Source organism: Rhipicephalus sanguineus, chromosome 6 (assembly GCF_013339695.2).
Source record: "Rhipicephalus sanguineus isolate Rsan-2018 chromosome 6, BIME_Rsan_1.4, whole genome shotgun sequence".
NCBI lineage: Eukaryota > Metazoa > Arthropoda > Arachnida > Ixodida > Ixodidae > Rhipicephalus > Rhipicephalus sanguineus.
The window spans coordinates 40,528,396-40,547,727 of record NC_051181.1 but is presented as its reverse complement, the minus strand read 5'-3'; the positions used below and the strand labels follow the sequence as shown (position 1 = coordinate 40,547,727).

At 45.1% G+C, this 19,332-nt stretch overlaps 21 non-coding genes across 21 annotated transcripts; 1 reads left to right on the top strand and 20 right to left on the bottom strand.

Moving 5' to 3' along the window:
• The first annotated feature begins 11,161 nt into the window (after nucleotides 1-11,161).
• Trnay-gua (transfer RNA tyrosine (anticodon GUA)) lies at nucleotides 11,162-11,253 on the top strand. Its single transcript is given in 2 exon segments — nucleotides 11,162-11,198; nucleotides 11,218-11,253. It is a non-coding gene; the product is annotated as a tRNA-Tyr (tRNA).
• Nucleotides 11,254-13,913: 2,660 nt separating this feature from the next.
• Trnat-agu (transfer RNA threonine (anticodon AGU)) lies at nucleotides 13,914-13,987 on the bottom strand. Its single transcript has one exon. It is a non-coding gene; the product is annotated as a tRNA-Thr (tRNA).
• Nucleotides 13,988-14,068: 81 nt separating this feature from the next.
• On the bottom strand, nucleotides 14,069-14,142 carry Trnat-agu (transfer RNA threonine (anticodon AGU)). The gene has a single exon. It is a non-coding gene; the product is annotated as a tRNA-Thr (tRNA).
• An 81-nt stretch (nucleotides 14,143-14,223) lies between these two features.
• Nucleotides 14,224-14,297, bottom strand: Trnat-agu (transfer RNA threonine (anticodon AGU)). The gene has a single exon. It is a non-coding gene; the product is annotated as a tRNA-Thr (tRNA).
• An 81-nt stretch (nucleotides 14,298-14,378) lies between these two features.
• Nucleotides 14,379-14,452, bottom strand: Trnat-agu (transfer RNA threonine (anticodon AGU)). The gene has a single exon. It is a non-coding gene; the product is annotated as a tRNA-Thr (tRNA).
• An 81-nt stretch (nucleotides 14,453-14,533) lies between these two features.
• Trnat-agu (transfer RNA threonine (anticodon AGU)) lies at nucleotides 14,534-14,607 on the bottom strand. The gene has a single exon. It is a non-coding gene; the product is annotated as a tRNA-Thr (tRNA).
• An 81-nt stretch (nucleotides 14,608-14,688) lies between these two features.
• On the bottom strand, nucleotides 14,689-14,762 carry Trnat-agu (transfer RNA threonine (anticodon AGU)). Its single transcript has one exon. It is a non-coding gene; the product is annotated as a tRNA-Thr (tRNA).
• Nucleotides 14,763-14,843: 81 nt separating this feature from the next.
• Nucleotides 14,844-14,917, bottom strand: Trnat-agu (transfer RNA threonine (anticodon AGU)). Its single transcript has one exon. It is a non-coding gene; the product is annotated as a tRNA-Thr (tRNA).
• An 81-nt stretch (nucleotides 14,918-14,998) lies between these two features.
• Nucleotides 14,999-15,072, bottom strand: Trnat-agu (transfer RNA threonine (anticodon AGU)). The gene has a single exon. It is a non-coding gene; the product is annotated as a tRNA-Thr (tRNA).
• Nucleotides 15,073-15,159: 87 nt separating this feature from the next.
• Nucleotides 15,160-15,233, bottom strand: Trnat-agu (transfer RNA threonine (anticodon AGU)). The gene has a single exon. It is a non-coding gene; the product is annotated as a tRNA-Thr (tRNA).
• Nucleotides 15,234-15,320: 87 nt separating this feature from the next.
• On the bottom strand, nucleotides 15,321-15,394 carry Trnat-agu (transfer RNA threonine (anticodon AGU)). Its single transcript has one exon. It is a non-coding gene; the product is annotated as a tRNA-Thr (tRNA).
• An 87-nt stretch (nucleotides 15,395-15,481) lies between these two features.
• Nucleotides 15,482-15,555, bottom strand: Trnat-agu (transfer RNA threonine (anticodon AGU)). Its single transcript has one exon. It is a non-coding gene; the product is annotated as a tRNA-Thr (tRNA).
• Nucleotides 15,556-15,636: 81 nt separating this feature from the next.
• Nucleotides 15,637-15,710, bottom strand: Trnat-agu (transfer RNA threonine (anticodon AGU)). The gene has a single exon. It is a non-coding gene; the product is annotated as a tRNA-Thr (tRNA).
• Nucleotides 15,711-15,791: 81 nt separating this feature from the next.
• On the bottom strand, nucleotides 15,792-15,865 carry Trnat-agu (transfer RNA threonine (anticodon AGU)). The gene has a single exon. It is a non-coding gene; the product is annotated as a tRNA-Thr (tRNA).
• A 230-nt stretch (nucleotides 15,866-16,095) lies between these two features.
• On the bottom strand, nucleotides 16,096-16,169 carry Trnat-agu (transfer RNA threonine (anticodon AGU)). The gene has a single exon. It is a non-coding gene; the product is annotated as a tRNA-Thr (tRNA).
• Nucleotides 16,170-16,250: 81 nt separating this feature from the next.
• On the bottom strand, nucleotides 16,251-16,324 carry Trnat-agu (transfer RNA threonine (anticodon AGU)). The gene has a single exon. It is a non-coding gene; the product is annotated as a tRNA-Thr (tRNA).
• Nucleotides 16,325-16,405: 81 nt separating this feature from the next.
• Trnat-agu (transfer RNA threonine (anticodon AGU)) lies at nucleotides 16,406-16,479 on the bottom strand. The gene has a single exon. It is a non-coding gene; the product is annotated as a tRNA-Thr (tRNA).
• Nucleotides 16,480-16,566: 87 nt separating this feature from the next.
• Trnat-agu (transfer RNA threonine (anticodon AGU)) lies at nucleotides 16,567-16,640 on the bottom strand. Its single transcript has one exon. It is a non-coding gene; the product is annotated as a tRNA-Thr (tRNA).
• Nucleotides 16,641-16,727: 87 nt separating this feature from the next.
• Nucleotides 16,728-16,801, bottom strand: Trnat-agu (transfer RNA threonine (anticodon AGU)). Its single transcript has one exon. It is a non-coding gene; the product is annotated as a tRNA-Thr (tRNA).
• Nucleotides 16,802-16,882: 81 nt separating this feature from the next.
• On the bottom strand, nucleotides 16,883-16,956 carry Trnat-agu (transfer RNA threonine (anticodon AGU)). The gene has a single exon. It is a non-coding gene; the product is annotated as a tRNA-Thr (tRNA).
• An 87-nt stretch (nucleotides 16,957-17,043) lies between these two features.
• On the bottom strand, nucleotides 17,044-17,117 carry Trnat-agu (transfer RNA threonine (anticodon AGU)). The gene has a single exon. It is a non-coding gene; the product is annotated as a tRNA-Thr (tRNA).
• Nucleotides 17,118-19,332: the final 2,215 nt, after the last annotated feature.

Genomic DNA, 19,332 nt, shown 5'->3' with positions numbered 1-19,332 from the left:
AACGAGAATATGACACTGCTTAGATTCTGTCTCTAAGACCAGTTGTCCGCAAGAAAGCTTATTAAAAATTTTTAGTTAATTGGGCGGCTGACAGCGATAATTATTGCCTCACTTTGTATCCTCCTGGATACGTAATTTATCTGCAAAGATGGCTTTCACGATCTTCCCAGTGCTGAATAATAACAAAACCATAAAGCTTAACATTTAACACTCGGCAAACCTGTAGTGTGTTTGTTCTTTATGTAGGATTTTCATCAATATTTAGGCATGACAACTTTTTGGAAATAAATGGGCAGCCATGTGTGGCGGCCTTTCGTAAGTTAAATACCTCTGATGCCGTGTCATTTAGACTAATAGACCTTACCCTTATATTTTTAGCGAAATCACTTCATGTCCACGACTAGACGATCGACCGCTCTCCGTGCAGATGCTGCTGGAGCACCGCCCCCATCGCTCGGCGGCCCACAAGGGAGTTGAAGCACATTTCTGCTTCTTAAGGACTACGGGCCTTTGTGAACGCCTATGACTGTTGTACAGTGCCACCGCCACGTACGTGTCAGCGCATTTATTGATCCTTTTTCTTCAAGCTCCCCCCCCCCTCTCTCTCTCTTTTTCTATCCCATCTTTTCACTCCTCTTCACCTTCCCCCGGCGTAGGGTAGCCAACCGTAACTGCTGTCTGGTTAACCTCCCTGCCTTCTCCTTTTTGTGTTCCTTCCTTCCTTCCTTCCTTCCTTCCGTAGTGGAGGGATCCGGAAATTTCGACCTCCTGAGGTTCTTTAACGGGCACCTAAATCTAAGTACACGGGCCTCAAACATTTTCACCTCCATCGAAAATGCAGCCGCCGCGGCCGGAATTCGATCCCGCGACCTTCGGGTAGTCGAGCGCAATAACCACGAGACCACCGTGGCGGGGCTCAGTTTAAGGGTTAAATATCTCGGTGTTAACATCTCACAGAATATCAACTGGTCTTCTCACGTGAGTGAAGTAGTTAACAATGCTAACAGAGCTCTCGGTTACTTTCGTCGTAACTTACATCTTGCCGCTCCATCAGTCAAATTTCTAGCCTACAAAACACTCATTCGCCCAAAACTAGAGTACGCATCCGCCATTTGGGACCCACCTCAAATTAACCTAAGTCCATCGAAGTAGTTCAAAACCGCGCAGTTAGATTCATCTACTCGGATTACTCATGTCATGCCAGTATTAGTAACTTTAAAAGAGAAGCAGGTCTACCTGACCTTGAACTACGTCATAAGATGTCTAGACTATCACTGTATCACAAAATTTATCATACGTTTCATTATAACTCTCCCATTCAATCAACCCATCGCACTTCAGCCCGCACATGTCACCACAAGGCCGTCTACCCTCTCCCTGCTTGCACCACAGCCCACCATCACTCCATCTTCGCCCAGGCAGCCAGGGACTGGAACGATCTTCGCTCAAGTGTCATCCATCATTGCTGGTTCGTCATTGCGTCATTGTTCAACGCCTCATCTTCGCCATTTTGGGACGCGCCACGACTAGCGCCACTTATGGTCCACGTGACGTCGACGCATCGGTTAAAAAGACACCACCACCAGACCTACGCCTTTTGTGGGCACGGCGGACCATCAGCAAACATGTGGCTCAAACCGTTCTGCTACCTCGTGCAGGTGCTTGTTCATGGTCTCTCCGGATCAAGGATACCGCAACAACCGAAGCCTAAAGCAATCGACCAGCCATATCTGCTCGACTTCAACAAGTGTACATGGGACCCAACTACGTCACCGATGCCGCGTCATTGCTGGTTCAACGCCTCATCTTCGCCATTTTGGGACGCGCCACGACTGGCGCCACTTATGGTCCACGTGACGTCGACGCATCGGTTAAAAAGACACCACCACCAGACCTACGCCTTTTGTGGGCACGGCGGACCATCAGCAAACATGTGGCTCAAACCGTTCTGCTACCTCGTGCAGGTTAGTAACTGTTCTAGCACGATTAGGAGTGATTGCCGCGGTCTTTTGGTGTTGCCGTGCCCCAAACGCTGTGCTTCTATTGCTTATGATGTTTATTGTGCGTGTTTATTGTTATTGGGCGGTGACGTCGAGTTAAATCCCGGTCCCACTAACAATGGTGGCGCTTCTATCGAGTCCATGTTAAAGGAGCTGCTGTCTGGCCAGAAAAAGTTGACAGCAGATGTGGCTGCACTCAGAGAACAACAAAGTAACATGGAAAAAGTTATCGATAGTTGGGGAGACCGGCTAATTGAACTAGAAAGACGAGCCTCGCGTGTCGATGACCTTGAACGTACTGTAAAATCCCTCGAAGCGAAGTTGACTGACCTGGAGGATAAGAGCAGACGATCCAATTTAGTTGTCTTTGGTATTCCAGAGAATGACGGCGAAACTGAAAGTATTCTTAAAAGTAAGGTTCTTGAGGAAGTTTTTTCTAGGAAGCTTGCTGTTGATTGCAAGTCTGTCGGCAGAATTCATCGCCTCGGTAACGCGGGTAGTATGAGACCAGTCATCATTTATTTTCAGGATGTTACCGAAAAGCAGCTAATCCTAAAAAATGCTCATAAACTAAAAGGTACTCGCATATCAGTCCAAAACGATTACTCGCGAAACACCCTAAGGAAACGTAAACTCCTGTGGGATAGCGCTGAAACTGATAGAGAGCAAGGCAAGAAAGTTAGCCTACTTAATGATAAACTGCGTATTAACAATGAACTCTTCACATGGGATGAGAGTAAGAACACAAGGATAAAAATGCACGGTCGTCAAAACAAGTCCAGAAATGCTTGACTTTCCTCTGTTCAGGCTTCCCCTGATTCTAAAGAACTTCGTGTTCGAAACATTAACGCCCGCAGTGTCGTTAATAAATCGGAAATCCTCGAGGCTACTATATTAAGTTATAATCCTCATGTAATTGTCATAACTGAAACATGGTTGCACGATGATATTGAAAATGCAATCGTGTTTCCTCCGTCGTATCGGGTGTATCGCCGTGACAGAAGTACTAGAGGGGGCGGGGTGGCTGTTTTGTTAAAACACACCATAACTGCTACTCCTCTACCACAGGCTGATAAGCTAGAAATTGTTTCAATAAAGTTTTCTTGCTGGGATAGAACATTCTTGCTTTTTGCCGTTTATCGAGCGCCGGACTCTTCCCCTGAATTCCTTCGCGATCTTCTTGAACACATGGCGTCCTTTACAAATGATAAGGTACTTCTTATAGGGGACTTCAACCTACCTGATGTCGATTGGGAAAACGGATTTTTTTGCACCGAAAGTCATTCACATTTACGTTACTTGCAGGACATTATCCTGTCTCACAATCTACGTCAGATAGTTAATCGGCCAACGCGCACTTGTGGTTCGACAGCATCTATACTTGACCTCGTGTTTATTAGTCGTTCTCTAGAAAACTTTTTCGTGTCGGTTGATCCTGGGATTTCTGATCACAACTTAGTATATTGTTCTTTTTCCTTGGATGTGCTTAACACCAGAAAGTGCAAAACGATCACAGTTAAAGATTTCTCTCGTGCCAGAGATGAAAGTGTCTTAGACTACCTGGAACTAAGTCTTGACGGTTTTCGTAGCAACGATGTTACTGTCCTTTGGAATTGGTTTAAACAACTCATTGCTCACTGCCTCAGCAACTTCATTCCCAACAAAACTAAAAAAACATCTTTGACTACTCCCTGGCTAACGAGAGAGATCTTACACCTCAAAAGAAAAGTAAAGCGCTTAAGGCGACGACGAGCCTCACGTGTTATTGTTCACCAAATGCAAAATAAACTAAATGAAGAAGTACGGCTAGCTAAGCGCTGGTATTTTCAGCACACGTTGCCAAACTTCATCCGCACAGCACCCCAAAAATTTTGGTCTTTTTTAAGCAAGAAAACAAATTCTATTGACCAAATTGTTCACAAAGGCCTCGTCGTCGTCGATAAGAAATGTATCGCGGAGCACTTTAATCATTATTTTCAAAGTGTATTTTCTCATTCCGATACCGCTATAAACCCTGATCCCATGCCATGTCACTCGAACCCTGATATCATATCAGAACCAGGTGTTGTGTCAATGCTGTTGAACCTTAAAGTTAAATCCTCTCCAGGACCAGACAACATACCTAATGCCTTTCTGCGCAGGTATGCTGAAGCACTAGTTCCCTTTCTAGTAATCATTTATCGTTCCTCGTTGTCGTCAGCTACTGTTCCTGAAGACTGGCTAACTGCACGGGTCGTTCCCATTCCGAAAAAGGGCGACTTAGCCCAACTAACTAATTATCGCCCCATTTCATTGACGTCTGCATGCTGCAAGTTAGTCGAACTATTATTGCTAATGAAATAACGAAGTTTCTAAATGATAACAATGTACTGTCTCCTCACCAGCATGGCTTTCGCAAAGGGTTATCCACTGTAACACAACTTACGACAATCATTCACTACCTTGCTAGTACTCTTGACAAGTCAAGCCAAATTGACGTTATATTTTTGGATTTTAAGAAAGCATTCGACCTTGTTCCTCATAGTAAACTCGTAGAAACATTGCAGTCAATTAACCTTCCAGCATACATTATTAACTGGGTAGCAGCTTATTTGTCTAATCGCAAGCAGTTTGTATCAATAGATAATTATTTTTCTAATGAACTTTCCGTAACCTCTGGAGTTCCACAGGGTAGTGTGTTAGGGCCATTACTGTTTCTAATATATATAAATGACATTGTTAATGAAATTTGTCCCCCAATACAAATTAGGCTATTCGCAGACGATTGTGTTTTGTTTAACGAAGTTTGTTCCCTTAATGATCAGTTAATACTTAACTCTAATCTTCAAAACATTTTGTCGTGGTGCAAGCGGTGGGGCATGGAACTCAACACTGAAAAAACTGTTTACATGTCTGTAACAAAAAAGTTAACAAATTGTCGTTCATTTACAGCCTAGGATCCACACCGCTCACCAAAGTAAACCAATATAAGTACCTTGGAATCACAATAACCAGTGACCTAAGCTGGAATAACCACATTTCCAACATCTGTAACTCTTCTTTCAAGAAACTTTGTATCCTCAGGCACAAACTAAAACATGCTCCTCGTGACACTAGATTTTTGGCTTACACATCACTAATCCGACCAAAACTCAAATATGCTTGCATCGTATGGGACCCCTACACAAAAACTAACATTAATGCATTAGAGATGATACAACGCCGAGCAGTTAGATTTATTTTTCTAAATATAGAATAAATGACTCTCCCACAGCCCTAATGAAACATCATAATATTCAGACTCTACAACTCCGAAGGAAAATACACCGGTTAAAATTTCTTTTCCAACTTAAAAACAATTGCTTCTCTCTTAACCCACAGGCTTATGTGTCCCCACTTACAGCACGTCGAACAAGGCATCGTCATGATCTTTCTCTTACGCCATACAGCACCAGAACTAACCTATTTAAGTTTTCCTTCTTCCCACGAACTGTAAACGATTGGAATAACCTGGAGGTATCGGAAATAATAAACGCAGATTCTATTGAACGCATAGCTATTTAATGTTATCAACAATGTCACATTGATTAACCCTTCGTTCGTTAATTTTACTGTTCCTGTTCTTGAGTATTTAAAAAGTGTTATTGCTGTCTTAGATCTTGTATGAGTATTATCTAATGTTCATGCGTGCGCATTATGTTCTCTATTATTACTTTTGTTTTGTTCTGATGTTATTGTTATTCTTTTTTTTGGTCTTTTAAACTTGTCTTATTTCGTTGTGGTTTCTGTGAATGTATGTATTTATGTGCTGCCCTCCTGCATGGACCCAATTAAGGTCTGCAGTATTGTGTAAATGAAAGTAAATAAAATAAAAAAAAACACGGATAACTTTAGAAATGCCATAGAATCATTGTTTTATTACCCTACATTGTTTGCCCACACCCTCATGTAAAGCCCTCTGCTGGGCCCTTTGAGGTATATTAAATAAATAAAATAAATAAATAAATAAATAAATAAATAAATAAATAAATAAGCAAAAGGTGATATTCATGAGGCAAGCGATACGAGGGCAGCGACGGCATTCACAATCAATGTTCTAATACAGAGCGTGAAATATCATGCTAGGTGAGCACCGCACAGCATCGCAAAGCATAGGAATGGCAGATTACAAGATTATGACATACAGTTGAAACCCGCAATAACGAAGTCGGCGGGGAAAGCACAAAATTTCGCTCTTGCGGGAATTTCGTTGGCGCGAGAATGCGGCAGAAAAGACATGGAATTTACAAAAAACACATTTTATTTCCAAAAGTCAGTAAGTTTGCTTTGGCGGGCCTTACCATGCAGCAATTTCATGCCTCTCGATCGGGAATCTCGTTTGCCACGGCACAAAGTTCGTCCCATGCATTGGTCAGTGACGCCGACATTGCGCTGTCACCAGTGCCGTCATCAAGTGCGCCTACGGGCGAACCTTCTTCCAGCTCCGCTGGATCAGCGCGGATCGGCGCAGAATCGTGGACAGCGAGCTGCGCGCAACGCCGAATTCTTCGGCGATGTCCATTTTTTCCCTGCCCTTTTCCACCTCACTGATGATTGCAGCCTTATCTTCCAGCGTGATCAACTTCCGCTTTTTCGTTGGAGGCGGCATCTTCGTAGGAAGCGAAATCGAACGAAGCGATCGCAACACACAGTTCACGTTGCACCAAGCGACCAAGCAAACGCTCTACAAATGGCTCCACACACGCGACCATGTGCGCGCAAAGCCGACAAAGCCGAGCACAGAGCCAAGCCAACGAACGAAACTCCATGAGGAATGTGGATTTGGCTACGTAGTCCGCGATAACGAGCAGGTGTTTCGGCAAGCCATCATCATCATCATCATTGTCGCCAGCTTTGTGTTTTTTTGTAAACAATGATGGCGGCTGCTCCTCAAGTGCGCTGTAGCGATAGTTTTGCACAATTTAAGTGTAGCATAAATGCATTTCAGCAGTTTTCGAATGTTGTTAATGTTGCGAGAATAGATTATTTGCGCACTCGTGTTTAAAAAATTTCGTTAATGAGAGACTGCGGTATGAATATCTTTCGTAGTCGCGAGTTACGAAATGCATTGACTCCTATGGGCGTTCGCCGGTGCTCCGAAAAGATTTCGTTGCGGTGAGAATTTCGTTCCCTTGGGATTTCGTTATCGCGGGTTTCGACTGTAGCCCCTTCCGCGGTGTTCCAGTGGTTACGGTGACCGACTGCTGACCCAAAGGTTGCGGGATCAAATATCTCGATGGCGGTGAAATGATAGAGGCCCGTGTACATAGATTTAGCTGCTCGTTGAAAAACCCCAGGTAGTCAAAATTTCCGCAGCCCTCCACTACGGCGTCCCTCATAATCATACGAGGTTTTGGGACGTAGTACCCCACTAGTTAATAATAATTATCCTTTGTGCCCCATATACAAATTTCATATTCGGACAGGGTGACCGAGAGCTCACTATACTATCCGCCGCCGCTGAACAGTGGTTATGGTGCTCGGCTGCTGACCCCAAGGCCGCAGGTTTGATCCCGGCCGCGGCGGTCGCATTTAGATGGAGGCGAAATGCTAAAGAACCATGTACTGTGCGATGTCAGGACACGTTACACAACATCAGATGATCGAAATTTGTGGAGCCCTCCACTACGGAGTCTCTCATATTCATATTCTGATTCTGGGACGTAAAACCCCAGATATTATTATGAAGAGTTCACTGTACTGAAATGCCGAATCCTTAGCATAAATTCCTATTGCCACGTGCCCTTCTTTCGTCTTTTCTTTTTCATGTGATTGGGTTTCACCCACGAAAACGGTTAGCACCACTCGGCGCAGGTCGCGCCGCAATGTTTTCAAAGCTTCGCGATTGTTTCAGATTGCTCTAGTAAGTTCATGCGCTGGACGCGAATTACGTGAGCACGAGTGATAACGCTGGAATTTTCAATCACTCATTTATAAAATACGGCGTGTTCCGGCGGCCATTGTATTACCGACGCCGTTATCACTGCAGACATGCCCTTGCTTGCATTTTGCGTTGCTTAGTTTTCTGGGCAGAGGATTCGCCCAAAACAGAGTTTCGTGTCTACCAGCGCGACTGCCGTCTTCTTCTTATTTGCTACCACGGAACAATATATATATTTAGTGCGGAGATTTCAGATGACAGTGAGCGGTTGTCTATGCCATTCATTTCCGTCTAGTGTGCGCTTTCCTACTGCAAACTCCTTCTTGAAACATAAGCAGGGTCCCACACGTCGCTTATCATCCTATCTCCCATAATAAAATCCAAATCTCTTTTCCAATTGACAACATGTAGAGATATTTCGAAATACAATCGCACCTCGCTGCCGTTACGCCCATATTTTTCCAATAGTTAAATGGGAAGGAATGTGATGTGCATAAGGCAGAAAAGTTGGCCGCGTATCTGCGTGCTTCCCTACAAATGTCGTTTAAAGACCATAGAAGAGGTGCTGCGTGAGATATGGACGCCATCTGGCAATACGTCGGGGAACATGAGTGCTGTGTTGCGGGCTGGTAGTCCCGGCGCAGCAGCAGGCGAAGACCGGCGGTGACCAACGCGACCGGCGGGACGCCAGCCAGCCCGAACACGCGGTTTGGCGCGAAGCGCTGAAGCAGAAGAAACGTCCGCACTCAGCGTGTACTATCCACACACTCTTCTATGTACACGTCGCCTGGGTAAAACAGGAATGAGACAGCGGCGCCCCATGGCATTCGTACAGTGCAATACTGAACCGAAACCGAAACACAACAATGAGCTCGTGCAAAGGGCACGGAGGATGACAAGTTTCAGTGCAGTCGCATTTTCAGCACAGCTTAAGAAACTAGGGTCTCTAGAATTACGCATCTATGTATTTTCTATTAAAGAAACACACCACCTAATACTTACCTAGTGATGTTGCGCCTCAGATATGCGTTATGTTTAATTTTGATCAACAATGTACACAAGTATGAACCTAGTCAGCCGTTCAAGATGGCTGGCGCTTGGGCAAGTGGTTCAACTTTGGCCGGGTGACTGAATCGAGTGACGTGCCGACAAACAGAAAGACAGACAGACAGACCAAAATTTCTCCGTTTAAGTATCCCAAGAAAGACTTTCGTCTTTAAAACTTGAAACAGCAATGAAGCGGGCTATAGCGTCAACCGATCACCGGTCCTACACTACGTACTGTTTGGTATGTTGGGTTCTTCTATCAAGGAAGGTTGACACTGTGGAACACGAACTGCCGCCTGACCTGTTGTCAAGGCAACGAACATTGTTTACGAGACAATTAACGTTCGTTGCTACTCCGTGGATGGAAATGATAACTCAATAAAAGCTTACAGGGTCCGTTATGCATCCGCCTCAGTCGACTCGAAGGCGAGAACCATCTTCTTCTTCTTTTGTTTTCAAGTCGATGTATTCAACTTGCCGCGGCCCCCTTTGAAAGCTATCTGCAACTAACCTGGTTTTGCAATGACTTCATGATCGGATGCAATTTACGCTTTCAGCAGCTCAATTTGCTTCGCACTGCCTCCGCGATCGGCCCACCTTTCACTCACACGCCGTCTTTTATAAATGAGTGAAAATTCCAACGTTATCGCTCATGCTCGCGTAAGCTCCCAAAGAAACTTGAACAGTCGCGTCCTGCGTGTAATCCTAACAGAGCCGACTGCTGACCTTCGGTCAGCAGTCGGTCACCGTAACCACTAGAACACCGCGGCAGGGGCTACGCCATACTCATGTAATCTTACATTCCTATGCTATGCGATGCAATGCGACGGTCACCACGCATGGTATTTCAAGCTCTGTATCAGAATATTGATTGTGAACGCCGTCGCTGCCCTCGTATCGCTTGCCTCATGAATATCACCTTTTGTTAACCCTTAAACAGCAGATAAAATTCCAGTAATGCATGCATGCCTCCTAGGCATACAATTTTAGCCTGCATGCGCTTCGCGACTTTCACCGACGACAAAACGATATAAAAGAACCGAAGAGTGGATTAATGTGGACATGAAGTGATTTCGCTAAATATATATGAGAAAGGTCTATTAGTGAAAATGGCACAGCATCAGAGGCATGTAACTTACGAAACGCCGCCGCACATGGCTGCCCATTTATTTCGAGAAAGTTGTCATGCCTAAATATTGATGAACATCCTACATAAAGAACAAACACACTACAGGTTTACCGAGTATTAAAGGTTAAGCTTTATGGTTTTGTTATTATTCAGCACTGGGAAGATCGTGAAAGCCATCTTTGCAGATAAGTTACGTATCCAGGAGGATACAAAGTGAGGCAATAATTATCGCTGTCAGCTGCCCAATTAACTAACAACTTTTTAATAAGTTTTCTTGCGGACAACTGGTCTTAGAGACAGACTCTAAGCAGTGTCATATTCTCGTTTCCTTTTTTTTTCCTCTCCTTTTTTTTCCTTGCTCTCCTTTTTTTGAAACATCTCTCTTCTATCATCTTTTATCCACCTTACTCCTTCCCCCAGCACAAGGTAGCCAGCCGGTCAAAGAACTAGCTAACCTCCCTGTCTATCCGCTGGTTTCTTCCTGCCTTCCTTTTAATAAGTGCAGCAAGTGGGCATATTTGTATTGAAAAGTTGGAGGCAGTCGTGTTTCTACACAGTTCCACTTGGAAGAATTCTTCTAGGATGTCTGCGCCCCAAGATATCTCGCTGCAAAGTTTAAATGCGATTTGCACGATTACACATGCAAGACGGTGAGGATCGGCGCATGTTCTTCCTTCATGTGGCAAGCAGTCATTGCTTGCTATCGCCAGCCGGTAGCAAAAGGGTAACCGTTGTCATCGTTACGTATGCCTTCGACCCGTAGTCAGATGAAACGCCGAAGGCAACTTCCGCGGCACATCGGGGAGGAGCTTTGCGCCAGTGCTCACTGCAGTGTCTTGCATGCGTAATCATTCAAACCGCAACTAAACTTGGCGGTCGGATATCATGGGGCCATATTTGTCATATTAGCCAGCATATTCTATCATCTAAGAGAAAGACGCAGTGCAAACAAAGATGCACGCGCGCCGAGCATCAGGCTGAGCGGCTGAACCAGTTTTACAGTGGGCGCGTGGCACGCCTCAGTAAAGTAGGTCACGCGGCGCGGGGAACCCTCGATATCAAGCTTGCCGCCTTCGTGAATGCGTTCCGTCGATAGCTCAGTTGGTAGAGCGGTGGACTGTAGAGGTGTGACACATGCGGACATCCATAGGTCGCTGGTTCGAATCCGGCTCGACGGAGTTTTTTTGTTCCTTTTTTGCTTTATTTTTGTGGTCCTTCATTATTGATCTGTGCTATTTCACCCGAGCTCAAAACTTTTCAAAAGAAATATTACGAAAAAGTTACACATGCATAACCGTTCCTTTCCGAACCTTCCCACAACCTTCAAATGGAAACATCTATTTGTTCCTGATATTAATGTCAACCGAATTTCGCGAAGTATTGTAAAACTAGGTGCAAGGATGAAGAATCCCTTCCCACGTTCTTTCAAAAGTTAGCCTGTTGCGCTTGAGCGTACAGGACTTCCTTATTATTTTTTTAGGCAGTGCAAGTTCTTTATAAGAATGTTATGAGAGTCAGCCGCCCGTAGCCTTCTTGCACACACACTCTACGTCAAAACAGGTATACTATCTCCTGGCTCAATATAACACTAGAATGCCTTATTAATAGAAACTCTCTATCAACTTTCCAATTAAAAATTTCACGGCACTGCTGTATGCCGTCAAAAATTGCACGTAATTTCAGATATTTAACATTGGATTTCAATGGTGATAACCAAACCTAGCGCACCGTGGCACAGAAAGCGTGACTGCATTGTTCAATAAGACCTGAACAATCCAAATTTTACTGACTAATGACAAGTTACACAGAAACGCTCGGCATAAAAACCCGACAGACCTGACACTTTGTGGGTACCAATTCATCCGAACCAGTCAGCCAGTAGCAGTCTAGGACGGATTTTTCGCTTTGAGACAAGTATATCGAATTCCTCTACGTGCGGTGCTACCTATGTTGGCCAAACAGGGCGATGAGTGAACACACGTCTTCGTGAGCACCAGAGAAATATATGAAGCGTTTCACACTCGAACATAACAAAGCACTGCCGCGAATATGGTTGCTGCGCAAGCTTTGCCGATACCGAGGTTGTATTTACACAGGGATCAGACAACATGCCAGGAGACTGAAGCCTGAAGGACAGGTAAATATTGCATTGCGGAACCCTCCCTGGCACTTGGTGACAAACAGATAGCATACCTAGGCTTCAATTAGATGGTTGTTGCCATATTTTACTCGGCTTCGCGTACCACGTGTTACGTTAATGCATATATATTGGAAGTGTTTCTTGAAATAAACTTCAGTTGCTCACCTTCGGATCAAATTGCTCACCTTCGAATCACACCTCGTGACGATTTTTTTTTCGGCAGGAATATGCCTTTTTCGTTACATCCCTCTTTCCGTCTCTCTGTTTGCGTGCCAGTGGCCTATTGAATAGGCTGTAGTACTCCCGCTCTACAGCTTCCTTTTGTTTATACCTTTTTTTTTATCGCGCCCCTGCTCTTCTCTCCGCTGTCCTTTCCATCTTTCTTTCCCTTTCCCCCTCCCTTTAGTGTAGGGTAGCAAACCGGATGCTACAATTCTGGTTAATCCCCCTGCCTCTCTCTCTCTTTCTCTCTCTCTCTCTCTCTCTCACTGTGTTCCTTCTCAGGTAGCCTCAAGATGGCACATACCCATATAGGTGATCATAGTTTTCTGCGATCGACTCACAAGGAACGACTTGGAAAACAGCTTCGCTGTTTAATAAAAAGTCACATTTAGAGACTATTACCTTCGGAGACAATGTTGCCTTGGGTGACGCCTACAACCTCAGCTGTCCAATGAGTGAACCGAGTCGCTGCCCGCCATTCCCTCAGTAATCGCATTGTGAAACGGCATTCTTGGGATCTTTCCGACATTTGTTATGGCCGTTTTATCACGGGCATATCACCACATTCACAAGCCAAGCCATCCTTTGCCCGACACGCTCAAAATTCGGATGCTCATTGAAGGAACCACCGATGGCAAGTTGCTCCTGAAATTATTTATTTACATTGGTATTTATTTTTCTCAAATATGGATATCTACGGTTTAACGTCCCAAAACCACGATATGATTATGAGAAACGCCATAGTGGAGGGCTCCGGAAATTTAGACCACCTGGGGTTCTTTAACGTGCACCTAAATCTAGGCCAACTCGTCACAAGCATTTTCGCCTCCATCGAAAATGCGGCCGCCGCGGCCTGGATTCGATCCCGCGACCTTCGGGACAGCAGTCTAGCGCCATAACCACTTGACCTCCGTGGCCGGGCTTTTCTGAAATATTAAAAATGTATTACGTTACAAACTGCAGCTGGCCGAAAAGAAGCACTTTGTATTACTATTACTTTTGAGAAGTATTGATATTACCTTCAAATTACCTCAACGGAAGTTCATCATTGATGCACTAACCTAATTTATGAACACGTTACTTACACCGCATGGACATTTAAATTTCCGAGATCTTTGATCAACTTCCCACGCTTGAGGTTTCACACTCAGATTACCTAGTTGTTGCTGTTCATTACCTTTTTGTCAATTTCTTATGCCAAAAGGGAAGCTCACATGCTATGTCTTATTCATGGGTCATTGAGAGAGTGATGAGTAATTTCTGAAATTACTCGTGTCAAATCATTCAGTTATTTACTCAGTTTCGAGACCACAAGATTATTTCATTATATTTTTCGTTAGAGCAAAAAAAGTATTTCATTACTGCCAAGTCTGGAACCAAGTAAGCCTCGGCGACGGCGTGAGGATCATTTTCCAGCGGTACCATCATTTGCAGTAATGTGCTGCAATCAAATAAAAGGGCAAAAGAAATGTCGCGAGGCACCGGTGAGATTCGAACTCACGACCTCCTGTTTACTAGACAGGCGCTTTAACCAACTAAGCCACGGCGCCGGCTGAAGTGCTCCTTTTCAAAGGTAACATCATTGGGCGTAAGGTGCTGTGAGCCACATAAAAACAAAAGGAAATGTCGCGAGGCACCGGTGAGATTCGAGCTCACGATCTCCTGTTTACTAGACACGCGCTTTAACCAACTAAGCCACGGCGCCGGCTGAAGTGCTCCTTTTCAAAGGTAACATCATTGGGCGTAAGGTGCTGTGAGCCACATAAAAACAAACGGAAATGTCGCGAGGCACCGGTGACATTCCAACTCACGATCTCCTGTTTACTAGACAGGCGCTTTAACCAACTAAGCCACGGCGCCGGCTGAAGTGCTCCTTTTCAAAGGTAACATCATTAGGCGTAAGGTGCTGTGAGCCACATAAAAACAAAAGGAAATGTCGCGAGGCACCGGTGAGATTCGAACTCACGATCTCCTGTTTACTAGACAGGCGCTTTAACCAACTAAGCCACGGCGCCGGCTGAAGTGCTCCTTTTCAAAGGTAACATCATTGGGCGTAAGGTGCTGTGAGCCACATAAAAACAAAAGGAAATGTCGCGAGGCACCGGTGAGATTCGAACTCACGATCTCCTGTTTACTAGACAGGCGCTTTAACCAACTAAGCCACGGCGCCGGCTGAAGTGCTCCTTTTCAAAGGTAACATCATTGGGCGTAAGGTGCTGTGCGCCACATAAAAACAAAAGGAAATGTCGCGAGGCACCGGTGAGATTCCAACTCACGATCTCCTGTTTACTAGACAGGCGCTTTAACCAACTAAGCCACGGCGTCGGCTGAAGTGCTCCTTTTCAAAGGTAACATCATTAGGCGTAAGGTGCTGTGCGCCACATAAAAACAAAAGGAAATGTCGCGAGGCACCGGTGAGATTCGAACTCACGATCTCCTGTTTACTAGACAGGCGCTTTAACCAACTAAGCCACGGCGCCGGCTGAAGTGCTCCTTTTCAAAGGTAACATCATTGGGCGTAACGTGCTGTGAGCCACATAAAAACAAAAGGAAATGTCGCGAGGCACCGGTGAGATTCGAACTCACGATCTCCTGTTTACTAGACAGGCGCTTTAACCAACTAAGCCACGGCGCCGGCTGAAGTGCTCCTTTTCAAAGGTAACATCATTCAGAGTAAGGTGCTGTGAGCCACATAAAAACAAAAAGGAAAAGAAATGTCGCGAGGCACCGGTGAGATTCGAACTCACGATCTCCTGTTTACTAGACAGGCGCTTTAACCAACTAAGCCACGGCGCCGGCTGAAGTGCTCCTTTTCAAAGGTAACATCATTCAGCGTAAGGTGCTGTGAGCCACATAAAAACAAAAAGGAAAAGAAATGTCGCGAGGCACCGGTGAGATTCGAACTCACGATCTCCTGTTTACTAGACAGGCGCTTTAACCAACTAAGCCACGGCGCCGGCTGAAGTGCTCCTTTTCAAAGGTAACATCATTCAGAGTAAGGTGCTGTGAGCCACAAAAAAACAAAAAGGAAAAGAAATGTCGCGAGGCACCGGTGAGATTCGAACTCACGATCTCCTGTTTACTAGACAGGCGCTTTAACCAACTAAGCCACGGCGCCAGCTGAAGTGCGCCTTTTCAAAGGTAACAGCATTCGGCGTAAGGTGCTGTGAGCCACATAAAAACAAAAAGTAACGTCGCGAGGCACCGGTGAGATTCGAACTCACGATCTCCTGTTTACTAGACAGGCGCTTTAACCAACTAAGCCACGGCGCCGGCTGAAGTGCTCCTTTTCAAAGGTAACATCATTGGGCGTAAGGTGCTGTGAGCCACATAAAAACAAAAGGAAATGTCGCGAGGCACCGGTGAGATTCGAACTCACGATCTCCTGTTTACTAGACAGGCGCTTTAACCAACTAAGCCACGGCGCCGGCTGAAGTGCTCCTTTTCAAAGGTAACATCATTGGGCGTAAGGTGCTGTGCGCCACATAAAAACAAAAGGAAATGTCGCGAGGCACCGGTGAGATTCCAACTCACGATCTCCTGTTTACTAGACAGGCGCTTTAACCAACTAAGCGTCGGCTGAAGTGCTCCTTTTCAAAGGTAACATCATTAGGCGTAAGGTGCTGTGCGCCACATAAAAACAAAAGGAAATGTCGCGAGGCACCGGTGAGATTCGAACTCACGATCTCCTGTTTACTAGACAGGCGCTTTAACCAACTAAGCCACGGCGCCGGCTGAAGTGCTCCTTTTCAAAGGTAACATCATTGGGCGTAACGTGCTGTGAGCCACATAAAAACAAAAGGAAATGTCGCGAGGCACCGGTGAGATTCGAACTCACGATCTCCTGTTTACTAGACAGGCGCTTTAACCAACTAAGCCACGGCGCCGGCTGAAGTGCTCCTTTTCAAAGGTAACATCATTGGGCGTAAGGTGCTGTGAGCCACATAAAAACAAAAGGAAATGTCGCGAGGCACCGGTGAGATTCCAACTCACGATCTCCTGTTTACTAGACAGGCGCTTTAACCAACTAAGCCACGGCGCCAGCTGAAGTGCTCCTTTTCAAAGGTAACATCATTCAGCGTAAGGTGCTGTGAGCCACATAAAAACAAAAAGGAAAAGAAATGTCGCGAGGCACCGGTGAGATTCGAACTCACGATCTCCTGTTTACTAGACAGGCGCTTTAACCAACTAAGCCACGGCGCCGGCTGAAGTGCTCCTTTTCAAAGGTAACATCATTCAGAGTAAGGTGCTGTGAGCCACAAAAAAACAAAAAGGAAAAGAAATGTCGCGAGGCACCGGTGAGATTCGAACTCACGATCTCCTGTTTACTAGACAGGCGCTTTAACCAACTAAGCCACGGCGCCAGCTGAAGTGCGCCTTTTCAAAGGTAACAGCATTCGGCGTAAGGTGCTGTGAGCCACATAAAAACAAAAAGTAACGTCGCGAGGCACCGGTGAGAATCGAACTCACGATCTCCTGTTTACTAGACAGGCGCTTTAACCAACTAAGCCACGGCGCCGGCTGAAGTGCTCCTTTTCAAAGGTAACATCATTCAGCGTAAGGTGCTGTGAGCCACATCAAAACAAAAAGGAAAAGAAATGTCGCGAGGCACCGGTGAGATTCGAACTCACGATCTCCTGTTTACTAGACAGGCGCTTTAACCAACTAAGCCACGGCGCCACCTGAAGTGCGCCTTTTCAAAGGTAACAGCATTCGGCGTAAGTTGCTGTGAGCCACATAAAAAAAGGCAAAACAAATGTCGCGAGGCATCGGTGAGATTCGAACTCACAATTTGCTGTTCACTAGACCGGCGCTTGAACCAACTAAGCCACGGCGCCGACGAAGTGAGGCTTTTCAGCGTTGGTATCGGTCGCGAGCAGCATGCGGCGATTAACGCATGGAGACTCCTCCGCTATCGGTCGAAGTACATTGAGCATCGAAAACCTAGTCACGTATGAACAGGCAGCGTGCTTGGCGCGCTGAATGAGTGGCTGGAATACGAAGCGAGTGCTTGCAAGGACAACGCGACGGTGTAACTGGGTGTCGGATCTCAATATAATGACTTTCGGCACATCTATTTCTCCTCGTAGTATTTCTGCAATGGAATGTTTCTTACAATAGCGGCGTCCTAGTGAAATATTCTGCACAGAAGTTATTTAATTGTATGATAATGACATACCAGGAGGTATTATCTCTCACGTTCGTATCATCTTATTTAAGAGCGATTGTCTTCTGTTCGGAGAAATGCAGTGACGAGAAAAGCAAACATATGAGCCTGAGTCTTTTAGGTGCAAGCGATAAATGCACGGTGTGGTTCATGACGTTAACTCTCAAAACACAGTGGCATTTTATGTGCTAGACAAATAGAAAGCACTGATGTATTTTTTTTTCTTCTGTTGCGTCACCTGATGGGGAAGAGTCTGAAATCGAATGCGTAGGGTTTAGATTGAAAATATGCGGTCGTGAACAAATCACGTTTCAAACACATTTTTCTCATACACAACTTGTCGAGCGCTGAACTGCCAACTTAAAATCTTACAGAAGGAACACCAGCCGATGCCATGTGAAAATACGCCAACAATAAATAAACAAATTGAAGTACATGCGCACCGCCGATACGTAGATGTGTTTATGCAGAAATTTATCTGATGATTAGTGAGTCTGGGTGACTCTACCTTGACACATTCATGTTCTGCTTTGGCTGTGATAGAGGTTTCTACGATTCCCGCGTCCTTTTTTTTCTTTCTTCTTGCTTTCTACATGCCTGAAGAACCTAGCGTCACTGAACGTACGTACAGGCGCATTCATTACAGCACGGGACTGAATGGCAGTTGCGCCCGTTTTTCAGATTGCTTTTGCTGGTCTCTTGCTCTATCATTAACACATCGTCCGGTTTCTCCATTGTTTACTCTCCCACAACTGAACGGTATTTCATAAAAGACATGAGAGTTACATTTACCTAATTTTGACACGTGATTCGTAGTGTATAGCTGGCGCTTCCGAGTTTTCGTAGCATTGCAACGCTTCGACAGTCTACAAGGAGCAAAAAACACGAGGTTGACTTGCTGCTGTTTGGCAACCTTCTCTAGGTCATTCGACAAACTATGAACGTATACTATTACGTCAAGTTCTCATCCTTCTTCTTCTCACTAACAAAGCTTTATGCCTGACCGCGTAATTTTTTCAGGAGTGTTTTACTCGGGAGCTATGATGACGGAAGATGGATAGCTGGATGTGTTGACGCCCTATGACTGTTGTAATAGGCTATTTTACAGCAACGAAAAACACGACGTTGGCTTGCTGCTGTTTGGCAACTTTCTCTATGTCCTTCGACAAACTATGAACGTATACTATTACGTTAAGTTCTCTTTTTAACACGAAAGTGTTTTATGCCGGGGTCCACCATCACTTCAGTGACGTAATTGTCACGGAAATGACGTCGCAAGAAAGCATGTTTCCAATGTATGTTGCCAAACGGAGAATACGGCAAAAAGACGCCACCACCATCCTCCCCAAATGGGACATTCTAAATGACCATGGGATAACAACAAAATCTAATTTCAGGACCTAACTTACGTCCACTCGTCGGTCAGGCCATCGACTATTTGTTGAGACGCAAGGCCACTATTTTCAACACTCTGCTGACCATCCTAGCCGAAATCTTGTGCTCGGATCAATTGTTTGAACTTGCGTCTTATTATTACGATAGCAATTATAAGGACAGTATCGGCGGATTTTTGCCGTCGCCTTTTTTTTTATTAAATGTGTTTAAGGAGAGGTTGGTGCCTATACATGGCTCCGGCTACTCCTCTTCCCTTACTTATTAATTAGCGTCACGAACTTATAAATAAAAGTACACTCACTCACGGCAATGTCCATTTAAAAGGAATGTTCA